Below are 13,148 nucleotides of genomic sequence, written 5' to 3' on the forward strand. Positions count from 1 at the left end.
TTTTGTAGGTAGTATCTATTGATGAACCCTGGCATGTGTCCAGTGATCCATGTCTCCTAGCATTCATGGCCTGTGGATTCTCCTCCCACAGTGAGTCAGGTTTGGTCTAGGTGACTGGCAGAGAATGGCAGGAGAGGCTGTGTGGCTTCAGAGGCTAGATCATAAGAGGGACCCCAGGTTTCTGTCTGGTCTCTTCTGTCGTTCCCTCTGGAGAAAGCGGATTGCCATGTTTTGAGTACACTGGGAGAAACCTGCATGAAGGGGAACCGAGGCCCCCTCTCAACAGCCAGCAACAACTGGCCTGGGAGTGAGCCTCTTTGAAAGCAGATAGACCCTCCAGCCCCAGTCAAGCCTTTACACGACTGTAGTGTCATGAGAGGCCCCAAGCCAGAACTGCAGAGTCAAGCCACTTCTGAATTCCTAATCCACAGCAACCATGAGGATATGGGTAACTGTTGCTTTGCCGCTGGGTTTTGGAGTACTTTGCTATGCAGTAACAGATAATTAAATCATTTATCATGTTAAAAAAAGAAACCCCAGAAGAATACACTTAATATTTACTTGTTAATCTATCTAATATTCATTTATAGGAGTAGTCATATCTATTACTTCATTAAAGGTCATAAATTTTTTTATTTGCCAAGAAGTTAAAAATAACATAAGCTTATTGTAAAAATAATTGTGTTTTCCACAACAAAAGAGGACAAAACTTAGAAGAGTGACAGTGTTTTACATTTTTGCAAATCTCTTTAATGTCTTGCTTAATAGAAGACAGCTGGATTCTCATATCTACTTCTGCATTCAATCAGCTGTGATAATGTTGTTTTGATTGAAGTGTATGAAGGAAACCCAGCCTCACATAGATATGTAGCTGAAAAAGGGAGGGATATTTTAACAGTCTTTTCAGATAATTGTAGATACAAGTACCCCACTTTTCAAAAGTCTGTTTTACACCATTTTGCTTCTATGAAAGGCCTACATTAGTGCCTTTTTTCGTTAACCAAAAGAAATCAGAAGAGGATTTTTGCTTTTCTGAAAAAAAGGCCAGAAGTGAAGATACTGTTCATTCAGTGTTTGTGTTGCAGAGTCCTTATAGGTGCAGTGTGCACCCCAACCAGCGAGAGGGGCCCTGCCCGGCTCCTTCCCTGGGAACTACACTCAGCATCTTAGCATCCAGCCACCAGAGCTTTGAACTGCATCTTCGAGGTGCATTTGTTAGCAAGATGTGTCCTAAGGTATGAGAAAAGCCTAAGAGAAGTATTTTGGGGTCTGAGAACACTGAAAAGACTTTTCCCTAGAAACTGAAGGTGAAATTGCCCCTTTACACCTTTTCAGCTTACAGAAGATTTCATAGCCACGCTCTACTTTTGGATGGTGGTGGTGGCCCGTATTTCTCTTTGACACTACCAAAACTCAACAAATGGTAGGTCATTAAATGTTAGTTGCAATGTAGCATCTGAAATGATATCAATGAACTTTTCATGCTCCGTTACATTAAAATCCATTTGGTCTGTCTTGTGCTTTGTGTGGCTCTTTTGCCCACGCACGATTGTATAATGCTATGCATGGGTCATTTGGAAACTATTGCTCTACTAAGTTATGCAGATTTTCTGAGTTGGATGTGTCTCATAATAAAAACTGAAAATTCACATTTGCCAATGACAGCACTGGTCTCATCAGAAACTTCTTTAAGTATTGGGAAGGTGTAAAGCTCACTGCAGCAGATATAAATTCTCAAAAATTCTAATTTTTGCTCGAAAGCTTTGATTTTGGCAGCAAATATTGGCAGCTATCTTTCTTGAAGTGACAAGCTCTATTTGTTCATTTGGGAGAAAGTGTCTACCCAAGAACCAAGATTGAATAGCCATGGTTATTTGCTCCTTTTGAGCAAACACAGTGTTTCATGGAAGGGCTAGCTCATGATAACCTCCTCCTCTCGCGAATGCCTTTCCTCCAAATAACCTTTGTGCTACAGGATGCTTACTTTCCAGTTCGCCACACATAATAGTTAAAAGACATGTACTTTGGGCAAGATTTCACAAAATTAATAATTTTGACTACTTCATCTAAGACATTCTTAAGCCAAAAGTGGTTTCCTTTTCCTTTTTTTTTTTTTTTTTTTTCTGTCCTGTGACATTTTGGCAGTGAAGAATAACATGACTGCCAGCACTGTGTCTGGTGCCAGCATTTTACCCAAATGTCAACACAGTGAAGAAGGCAAATGACAACTTGGTATTATAATAAAAATGACTTTGACCCTGCAGACACCCTCACAGGGTCTCACAGACCCCAGGGGTCCATCGATCTTATTTTGAGAACCATTGCTTTAGAGCAAAGGGTACCATTCTACTGCCTGCAGCATTCATAGATGAATGTACTACATGCTAAGAAATATATGTATCGGGTCTTTGTGTCACATTGTAATGGCCATCATTTGTTGCAGAAGCTAGAAAAATCTCATTAGACATCAGCTTATTCTTGTGGGTGCACTTGATATGAGACAAGTTCTTTATGGAAGTTAGTTTTCATACTTTCATTTCCCCACTTGTAAAAGATGTGCATACAGCAGTAGGTAGCTAGGCACTGAGAAATTTCTCAGACTATCTATGTCAAATGATTAGGGTAAACAAGGAGACGGACACCTGCCCCCCTTCCTTTGTAACCTTTTCTTCTCTGCTTTTCATCCCCTGAGCAGTGACAGCTCAGTGGACTGCGAAAGACATCCTGTTCAGGGGAGTAGGATCCTTCAAGCTCCAACCTTAAAGTGGGCACAGGTCTTACATCCATGAGGTAGGCAGCAGGCCCTAAAGGTTGCATGTGCTCAAAAGGTGATGGCATCCATGAGGATTTTATCAGTGAGGAAGAGCTAAAGGCACTGCCTCTCCTGGAGCCCTCAGCATTCCTGTGAAGCCGACCTAGACAACACAGGGAGAGGTGTGGGTCTTTTTCATTCTCATTCAGTTTTGCTTACACATTTTTCTTGCTGCAGAAATGCAGAGTAGGTTTGAACCCCGCACCTGACTGGGCTCAGCTCTTTGGTGAGTGATTGTGTAGCTGTTCTGTCTGTGATCACAGGCCCTGTCTGCAAGCGGGAAACAACAAACGGTTGTGTCCGGATCCCTGGGAACTGGAGACCTTTCCACATCTGTTGGCCTGGTCGGGGGTGGGAGGAAATCACCAGAACCTTCCAACACGGGGCCAGAACAGGGAGACAAAGGGGAAGCCTTAAGCCGCTGGCGACCCCGGGTCATCTGACCACCCCATGGTCCTCTCCCGTCCCCTTTCATCCCCTCAGGTCCCCAACACTCAGCCTTTTCATCATTCTCCAGGTCAGCAGTATCAGGTTTATGTGAGTTGACCAGAAAGCTTATCAAATGAAGGCAGAAGCAGGTGTTTGCAAAGCTCCTCCCTGTTGAAAGCTGGGTTGAACAAGGTTGACAGTGTGGCTGAGGCCAACATCCCACGCTAATTGCATTTTCTTTCCTGGAACTCTTTCTCTCTTTCCTCTCTTTCTGGTTTGGAGCCCCTAGAGGTCTCTGGGAACCAGTCACCAAAACAAACCCTTCAAAGAGCTAAGGACTGAGGGGAAAAAATACTCAGGGATGTGACATCATGGGCTGAACAGTGGCCCTTCTATGCCAAAGCCCAGGAAACACCATTTGGAGGCAACCAAAGGCTTCTACCCAGTGGTATGCTGGAACCAGTTCCTATGAGCTCGTGAGGATTGATTGCACGCTTGTTTTCCCAACTTCAAAATCATGATGTCATGTTGGTAGCTTGAACTGACCACGGTGAGAATATTTAAATCACAGAAATCGGCAAGCTACAAACCAGGCTTTCTCCACTCCAAAACTGGTTGTTAAACATTTACCAGCATGCTGCTGCCTCTACTATAGAGATTGTTGTTCAAAGTATGTTTCCCAGATTAATTATATCTGAATTTCCTAGAGAAAAGAGAAGATGAGAGTGGAAGTGTTATTGTTTAAAATGTAGATTTCTTGGCCAACCTGAACTAACTGGATTAAATTCTTTGGAGGGAGAGCCTGAGGAAATGCATTTTTAGCACGTTGTGAAGGTTATTAATAAATTCAGTAAAGTTTAAGACTTCAGGCTTAAGGAGTGGGAGAGAAGAGTGGGTGTACATCTGGCTCTTGGCATCTGGAAGCAACAGCTGGCTTTAGTCCCAGTTGGCCTGAGAATGGACAGCTGTTTTCCCTCGAGATATAAACTTCATGACAGGAAAAGGAGGTGGGAACTCTGGGGTTCTAGCCCCCACAATAGACAACTGGTTCTGCCTTGGATCTTAGGATGTCTCTACTTTCTAACCCTGAGACTTGGACCCAAAGTGACATGGGCCAATGCCCAGACATATGCACCATCATTTGTATTGTTGAGAGGGTTGATGGAGCCCAGGGAGGGCCCATGGTCAGTTTTTAATGTTAGATTACTCAAGACAGCATTTTTCTTTCAGATTTGTACAGGCATTAGCAGGAGCTTTCACAATCAAATATGATTTGTGAAGTAAGGACCCTGTTTACTTTAGCCTGCTGAGCCTGGAAGAGAAGCTCCTTTATGGCAGAAAAAAAGAGAAGAAAAGATAAATCTTTCCTCAGCTGTGAAACAAAGTTCAAAGAAGACCAAACCCTACTTTTGTTTTGCATCTACCTGAGTGAGTGGTTCCCATTAATTTTTCCTGAAAAATCTCATCATAGTCGTGGGAGGTAGGTATTGATGAGAAAACAAAGACCAGGCCAGGTAATATGAAAAGGGAGCTGGTAGGTGGCAGAGCTGGAGTTTGGAGCCCAATTCTTAGGACCAAAAACAAAAACAAAAACAAAAAAACTAATGTGCCTTCCTCCCAAACACAATGCAGTATTTTCTCTACATGTGGTTGGAGCCCAGAGAAGTCCTTAATAGGCAACTGGGGAAGGTGACATTGGACATCTGAGCTCAAAGTATTGTGAATTCCTAAACTATCAGAGCTCCTTATATACTGATGCAAATTCACAAAAGCCACATGTAAAACTCTCAAGATTCTAAGCTATTGAATTACAAACTATTAGATTATTGACTATTAGATTATCCACTAGAATGGATAATTGAGAGCGGGCCATGTTTATGAATATAATTTAGGCATTCCCCATATCAGACATTGCAGCAGCTCATCAAATTCATGATCAAGTCCTATATGTTTGTGCTAACTGTTCAGGGCTTTTATTAAACATGAAACTTCATCATATGGGAAGGGGGAGTGGCCAAATGGCCCACTTTGGGAAAACAAGATGTCATCTCAGTATTTGTTGCCAGATTTTACAGGCTTTTTTGTACCTAGAAGCTCTCTTCCTCATCTGGGGACCCATGTCCACTTTGAAATCATTCATTCACCCAATGTATAATTAAGATTTAGTCTATGTCCAGCACTGGGCTAGGTGTAGGGAAGAACAAGAGGCAGATAGATCTCCTCTTGTCTTCGTGAAGCTTATGGTCTACTGGGAGACAGGTATTATACAAATAAATATAAAAATAAATATGTGATTATACATTGTCTTGAGTGGTATGAAAGACAATGGTACAAAGAGGAAGGTCAACAGTTTTGAAAGATCATCTGCAATGAGAACATTTATATGGAGACCTTATCAATAGGTTTTTGTTGTTGTTGTTGTTGTTTTCAGTGGCAGAAGGGGTTGTTGAGAGTTTGGAACACTTGAAAGGGAGAGGTCAAGTAGGCACCTAAATATCCAAATCAAGAGGGAAGTTGTTTTGGGAGTGAACAACACAGAGGCAGACTCAAGTCCTCCTGAGATAATTTAGGGGTGATGTGAGAATGGAGAAGCAAGGTCTGAGCCCCATGACCTCTCTCTGGCAGAGGAGAAGGAACTCCCAGAGAGGAGACAGTCCTGGAAACTGTTGGAAGAGGCTATTTTAGGAGTGTCCCTATGAGAGTACAAAAATCAGAAAAACTATTCAGGGACCCCAGCACACATCCAACCCCCACCTCCTCTTTTCCTCTGAGCCAGGCAAGCAGTCTGTGGGCCAGTGAGTGAATTGAATTGGAGCTCTCAGAATCTGGACTGGCCTTGTCCCAGGCAGAGCTTCATGACATTAAATTATTATCTCTTCCTTCCTCGGTCCCAAGTTCCTTAACCCCCAAGCTGCTGAGTATGTAGGTATTAGAAAGAAAGCAAATAAACCACTTTACACTGATGTGTGAATGCTGTTTAACCAGCTAGTTCTTGTTGAGATATATTGTTGAAAAAAGGCGGAACTAAATCTCTAATCTGTGGAATTTCAGGCCACCTAATACGTGTAAGGCAATAAATGCCCTTGGGAGGGAAGACACTTTGAGGTGGGGGCTGTCACACTGCTTCCCCTTCCCACTCCTTCTATGATTCCTGCAGCAGCTTTTCTTCCACTATTTCTGAATCTCTAGAGTCTTGAAAACCTCCACCATTACAAAGTGGTCCCTTTGGCCCTCATAGCCATGCCCCTGACAATTATGTTCATAATAATAGCTATTATTGGGTACTCGCTATGTGCACATACTAGACCAAGCATTTGACACAGGTTGACCTCATTTAGATGTCAGAACAACCCTATGAGGCTGGGCCAGTCACTACTCTCATTCTGTAGGTGAGGCCATGGAGGATTAGTAATGTGAATTAGCTGAGATTGAAATAGCGTCTTGCTCCCCAGTCCACACTCAGGGTGGTGTGGGTGGGATAGAAGCCAGAGGCTGCCCATGTTTGTGTTTGCTGTCCTCAGAATCCACATGTGCATCCCTGATCTGGTTCTCTGAGGTGGCTCTTAGTATGCTTGACTCTGTTTCCCCTATTCTGAGTTTTCACAAGTGAACAGCCCAGGCCAAGACCACGGGTGCTAATTACAAGCAAGATGGGAGTTATATGGGGTGTCAGCTCCTGTCTCTTGAAAGAGAGGACCAAAAAAATGCCTCCTCATTCTAGAAAGATGAGGTTGGGGACACAATCTTTTCAGGCCAAATCTCTTGGGCAGAGTTTAAAGTAACCACAGAAGTATATGGATGCTTCCCTCACTGTTTCTGAGATGTCCAAATTTTTCTTTTTCTAGAACAGAACCTTTAGAAGGTTCCATAATCCTCCCTCTCCTGGCTCAGAGGCCCAGCTACACTTTATAAAACAACCCAGAGCCATCTGATTTGAAGCATGTACTGGCTCGTGTGTGCAAGACAGTAATTACCTCCAATTCCAGTTAGGAAAGCTGAAACCTGCCTTTTTCATGCCTCAAACAATTATGGAAACGCCTTTTGAAGCTCTGGATAGAATAGAAAAGCAAAACAAACCAGAACCAATTAGAGCCTGGGATTTGAGCATGGCTTAGTTTAGTGCAGTGGGACTCAGGAGGAACTGTGGGAGAGGGTCAGGGGTCACTCCAAACCTCCAGCTGCCGACCAATTTTGCCTGTGCCAAAAGAACCATTATTTTGTATTTAAAATCAAGGCCTCTCTCCTGGTCCAGGAACAGCCTCTGCATCAGCTGTGAAGAAGACTCCCTGATTAGATAAGGCCTGGAATGCATTTGATGTTGAGCAAAACAGTTCTCTGACAGCTTTCCTTATGTGCCATTAGAATATTTTTCCCTCAGCTGAAACTTGGTGAGATAAACTGAATCCCTGGGGACTCTTGTTTTGGGGTGCATATTTGAGGAATTTATGTGGCCTGTGTGCTATTTGGAATTAAGGTTCTCCAGTCTTGAAACTCCTCTGGGCTTAGTAGCAGAATCTGGCCATTTGGAGTCAGTCTGGGTAACCACTGCTATGAGAATGGAAAGCGGAATACTGGGCAAGAGGTCAGAGGTCAGAAAGCAGCCCTGGGGTGGGGTGGAAGCCTTAGGGCTCATGCTTCTTTATAGAACCCAAGGGTAGTTTTGTGACATTCAGCACTATGCCCCAAAGTATAGAGATGTAAGTGGAGCTGGGATATGGAGGTTTGCTGGAACAATAGAATTGTCTTAGCCAAGAGCTCTTCATGACAATAATTGTCCAGGTGGCCTTTTGAATTAATAGGACTGGGCTGACTGTTAGGGAGACATGACACTCTCCTAAGAGGCTCCCTTTTGAGTTTAGATTAGGGTAAAATGCGGCACCAAAGGGCCCCAAGAGAACCCAGTCTGCTAGATTCGTGCCTATACCCCAAGCTGAGAAGAAAAGCTTTCTCTTGGCATAAGTACTCAGCCCTCTATCTGCCCGTCTCCACTGCCTTGACAATGGATCCTGATATCTTACCTTAACTATTAGCAATAGCCTTTATGGGAATAGTATGCCTATAGAGCAAAGCAAAAAAAGGCACTTTGATTAGGAATGTGTCTTCTACCCTCAAGGTGGAATGAATATCAATGTCTGGAGACATTACAAAATGGCTGGTTCTGGTGACTCTAAGAGATAGGGTTCATGTATTATTAGGCCTTTTAACAATTATAAGAGCCAAGATGTATTACAGCTTTACCAAGTACTATGCACTGTTCTAAAGGCTTTGCATGGTTCACTCATTTACTCCTGACTCCAGCCCTATAGGGTAGGTACTATTATTATCCTCATGTTGCATATGAGGAAAGTGAGAGAGAGAGGTCACATGACCTACCCAGGAACACACACAGAATCAGCATAATGGACCAACAGAGAAAGCTCCTGTCATGATCCCAGAGTGGCTTAGAAGCACTGAAAAGTTTGAAACATATATAACAAGATGCTTAAAATGTAAAAAATCCAACCTTTTTAGGCTGGACAGACTAAAAGTGTGTGGATATAGATAGTGTATGGATACTCTGAGTGGGTAACACACTGGAGTGTTGGAATTAGGAATACTCCTGAAGGAGGTGTTTCAAGACCAAGAAATATAAGCAAATTACAAGGACTACACTTAACTTCCCTAGTAGAGAGATAGACTAAGGATGCCCACAGGCTCAAGCTGGCTTTACATAAAATGTGCCTAACAGATCTAGAACACATGATTTTAAAATATTCTGGAGACATACTCTTGAGATTTTAGGGATGAGTTAACTGTGGGAGAGTGCTCACATTCTTCTGTCAATTGTCCCTTGAAGAAAGCTTCCTAGTTGCCTGTGTCATTGATTTGACCACATGGGATGGGTTCTTTATCTAGGTTCTGATGCAGAGCAGAGGTTTTGAAACTTGAGATTTTTAGTGTTTGGGTCTTCTCAAGAAAGCAGGTGCATCTGCAGCTTTTTGAACACCATATATGGATTGCCCAACCTTTTCTCTGGAGCAGGTCCCCAGTGATTCTTCTCTAGCATGCAGCAGAGACTGCCAGCTGCTGGGCAGGCTCTCAACTGGGCTACAAATATCCATGATAGGGATGTTCAGCTTTTCCATTTGGGGCCTGTGATCAACAGAATAATGGCCTTCCAAAGATGCTCATGTTCTAATCTCTGGAACCTGTGAATATGTTATATTTTATGAAAAGAGAGCATTACGGTAATACATGGATTTAAGGTTGCTAATCCGTTGACTTTAAAATAGGAATATTATTCTGGATTGCACAAGTAGGCCCAATGTAATCACAGGGTCTTTAGACATGGAAGAGGAAGACAGAAGAGTCAGTGCCAGACTGATGCAATGTGACCCATTGCTGGCTTTGAAGATGGAAGGGGGCCATGAGCCAAGAAATGTGAGCAGTGACCAGAAGCTGAAAAACTAAGAAAATGTACTTTTCCCCCCTAGAGTCTCTAGAAAGGAAGACAACCCTTTCAACACCTTGATTTTAGCAATGTGAGACCTGTGTCAGACTTTTGACCTCCCAAACTACAAAACGATATACTCGTATTGCTTTAAGCCACTGTATTTGGGGTAATTTGTTACACCAGCAATAGAAAACTAACCCAGAGTCTGGTAGATAGCTGCAATGTAAAAGACAACAACATCCCCAGGTCCCAAGATCTGGGGATGGAAAATCACAATAGTCACCTCAGCATTTTCCTGATGACCATCTGAAAACTCTCACTGCCCTCCTGGCTAAGCACCATCTGTCTATATGTGCACATTCCAGCCATCAGAGTTCTCCCTGGATGGGGCCTGTATTCAGCTAGGGATGTTCCACTTCTGGGCACTGTTGCCAGGGCCTCCCCCCAGTGTGGTCCAGACATCCTACAGCCTTATGGTGAGCTGCTCTTTCACACCAACCAAAAAGGCTAAATACTTCAGGCCAGTTCAATGTTTGGGGGATTTCTTTCCTTTTCCAGACAGCCAGACACAATTCTGTGATCTCTGAATATGGAATTAGCATGACAGAGCCATGTGCAGGGGCACAATCTGAGATGCCCTTGGGTTTAAGAAGCTATTGGAAAATTTGGAAAATTTGTGATTTTTTTACAGTCTGCCATTCCTCCCACATGAATGTCCAAGCCAAACTCTTGAGCTGAGTTAAGAAGCTAGAGTTGCTGGGGTTCAGGTTCGGCCACTTACTAGCTGTGTGACACCAGGCAAGTTATTTAAATTCCTGGTGTTTCAGTTTTCTTATCTGTAAACTGGGGGAAATACACAAGTTGATATACATAAAGGACTTAGAACCACTTGGCATATGTTCAGGGCTAGGTAAATGTTAGTTGTGGTTAGTATTGCTATTGTTGTTCTGGTGTTATTATAATTAACTTGGTCCAAAATCTCAGGGGCAAGTCACTTTGCACATCAGGAAAACTAGCTTCTTCCTGGTTTGTCATATATTATGCTTCAACTGACAGAAACTACCACCACGTGGTGTTGAAAGCTCAGGTGTGCAATATCCTCTTTTAAAGCTTTTTTCCCCTCCAGACATCTCCTTCGGGAAGCAGGCCCTGCTGTGCCAAGGTCAGAGGAGTGATTGTAGGGAAACACCAACCTCTGTGCTTAGTGCAGTGCAAGTGTAGTGGAGAGAGGGCATTGTAGTTGCTGACTCACACCCACTGGCAGCCCAGCCTGCACCCAGACCATTCAGAGTTCTGTTCTCAACTCAGCTCACTGTGTGGCCAACCAGGAGCCCTGACATTTAGGCCTCTTAGTATTTCGAGACTTAGCTCATAGGTCCCCAGAAGTGGTGACAGAGAGGGGAGAAGATTGGCCAGTTTTCAGGTAGGAGGCACCCTGAGAGCCCAAGACACTGCTTGTGTTGGCTGGAGGCCACTCACAATAGGCTGCCTTTCTGGGTGTGGCAACCAGCCTACCCTGGCAACCACGTGGCCTGGTCTGTGCTGAGGGAGCAGGCTCTTACTGGCTACATGGGGGCTTCTGCAGGACACTTTAATCTGTGATTCACTCATGAAAGAAGTTTCTGAGCAGATAGAGGGGCTCAGGAGAGAATAAAGTCACATCTGCACAAAGCTTCAATTACAAACCATAGTAATAACAATGACAAAAATTCTCCATGCTCTTCAGTATCCTCGGGACTGAAAACAGAACTGAGATTCTCAGCTTTCTCTTAACTTTGTTTCTATAGGAAGTTTGAATTATAAAATTTTATCAAAGCCAAAAGCATCCCAACAGCTGGCTGGCCTAACCTGGGAACCTAAGCAATTTAGCCTCTTGACTTCAGCATGTAGGGGAAGGAACAGGAGGAAAGAGGAGAGAATAGGGAAAGAATGAGCTCCTTCTGCTTTTTGTGTTGGCCATTTGGGGCCCATGAATCAGGCAAGATGATGTCAGACCCAGGCACCCCCACTCCCAGGAGTCCCAGGTGAGCAGCAGGTGCCAGGAATAGGCCTGTGTCTCAGGGAAGCAGCACCCGGTAAAAGAAGGAGACGAAGCAGCACAGGCAGATACACCAGCATCTGTGTTTTTGCTCTCCTTTTATTGTGTGATGTAGTCAAGTTACATAACCTCTCTGCAAATCGGAAAAATTGCCTTGTACCTGTTGATATTAGAAAGACTGGAAATACAGGGCCTGGAGCACATTAGACATTCAATAGGCAAGCAGCAGCTATTTTCATTAGTTAAATGTAACAACCACGTGGGCCAAAGACCACCTAATTTAGAGAGTCCTCTAACTAGAAGAAAACTGCAAGAAGTCAGTTAATATAAGTACACATAGAAAAAAGTTTGGAAGGAAATTCACTAAAGTTTTAATAATGATTGTTTCTAAGTGATGGGATTATGAACTTTTGTTCCTTTATATTCTTTTGTATTTTTCAAATCTTTGATAATAGATATGTATTTTTTTATTATCTGAAATTTTTATTTTTTTTTATTTTATTTTTTTTTATTATCTGAAATTTTTAAAAAGGTTGTTTAAAAAGTCACCAATCTCAGTTTCCTGGCTCTAGTCAGATTTGAACTAAGCCATACAAAGCTAAAGTCATCCAGTATGTTGCTAAAGCCATGGGGATAGACTCTACCATCCCCAGTAAAGAATACCTTCTTCTCCACATCATGCAGCCCCAATGGAGCTTAACCCCCAAATGGCTTCTACCCCACCATAACCTTGCTAAACTACTTAAGAGAAAAACTTTAGCCACTGAGAATTATGTCACCCATCACATTTCCTCTTTTTTGCCTTTAGCTGCCAAGAAGCCTTGAACAAATTTAATGCTCAATTACAGTAATGGTTAGCTCAGGTTTTTGGCATAATTATTTTCTCTTCCTCCTCTATGGTTTAAATTTCTCTTTCTCTTATTCATCCAACTTATTGTACACATTTCTTTTCTTGTAAACTATCTTAAGAATACTTTGAAAGTTGGATATAAATCATAAAGTACAAAAAATAAATGAAATTTTACCTATTCGCTTGTAAAAACTCATGATTAGCCCGTTAAAATTCATATTTTTAAACATCTTGACCCGTAAGTTCCAGGAAGGAGGGATGAAGAGAATGAAGGAGAAAGTCTGAGTCAAGATCCCGTATTTAGTGAGAAAAAAAATTCTGACTGCAAATATGGATTTACTTGGAACATAATATTTACCTCTTAAAATGATTGTTTAATAATTCTAATACATGCTGTGAGCACCTACTGGGTGCCAGACACTGTTTTAAACTTTATCTCATCAATCTTGTGGCAAAGGTTTTATCATTTATAATTGACCAATGGGAAAACTGAGGCTCAAACAAGTTAGATAAATATCCCCCAACATCCCAGCTAGTAAGTGATAAGTCTGTGGTTGACACCCTGGTCCATTCAACTCTAAATAAT

The 13,148-nt window shown here is 42.6% G+C and overlaps 1 protein-coding gene across 10 annotated transcripts in view; it reads left to right on the forward strand.

Annotated features, from left to right (window-relative positions):
* RAD51B (RAD51 paralog B) overlaps window positions 1–13,148 on the forward strand; it is an 817,007-nt gene that overhangs the window by 604,242 nt on the left and 199,617 nt on the right. Inside the window, exon 11 of one of the 10 annotated variants that reach the window (XR_004818334.2) lies at window positions 4,472–4,669. The exons of the other annotated variants lie outside the window; for them this stretch is intronic. The gene's annotated coding sequence lies outside the window, so the exon portion shown is untranslated. The remainder of the gene's footprint in view (window positions 1–4,471; window positions 4,670–13,148) is intronic. 10 annotated transcript variants of the gene reach the window in all.

This window comes from Canis lupus, chromosome 8 (genome assembly GCF_003254725.2).
Source record: "Canis lupus dingo isolate Sandy chromosome 8, ASM325472v2, whole genome shotgun sequence".
NCBI classification, from domain to species: domain Eukaryota; kingdom Metazoa; phylum Chordata; class Mammalia; order Carnivora; family Canidae; genus Canis; species Canis lupus.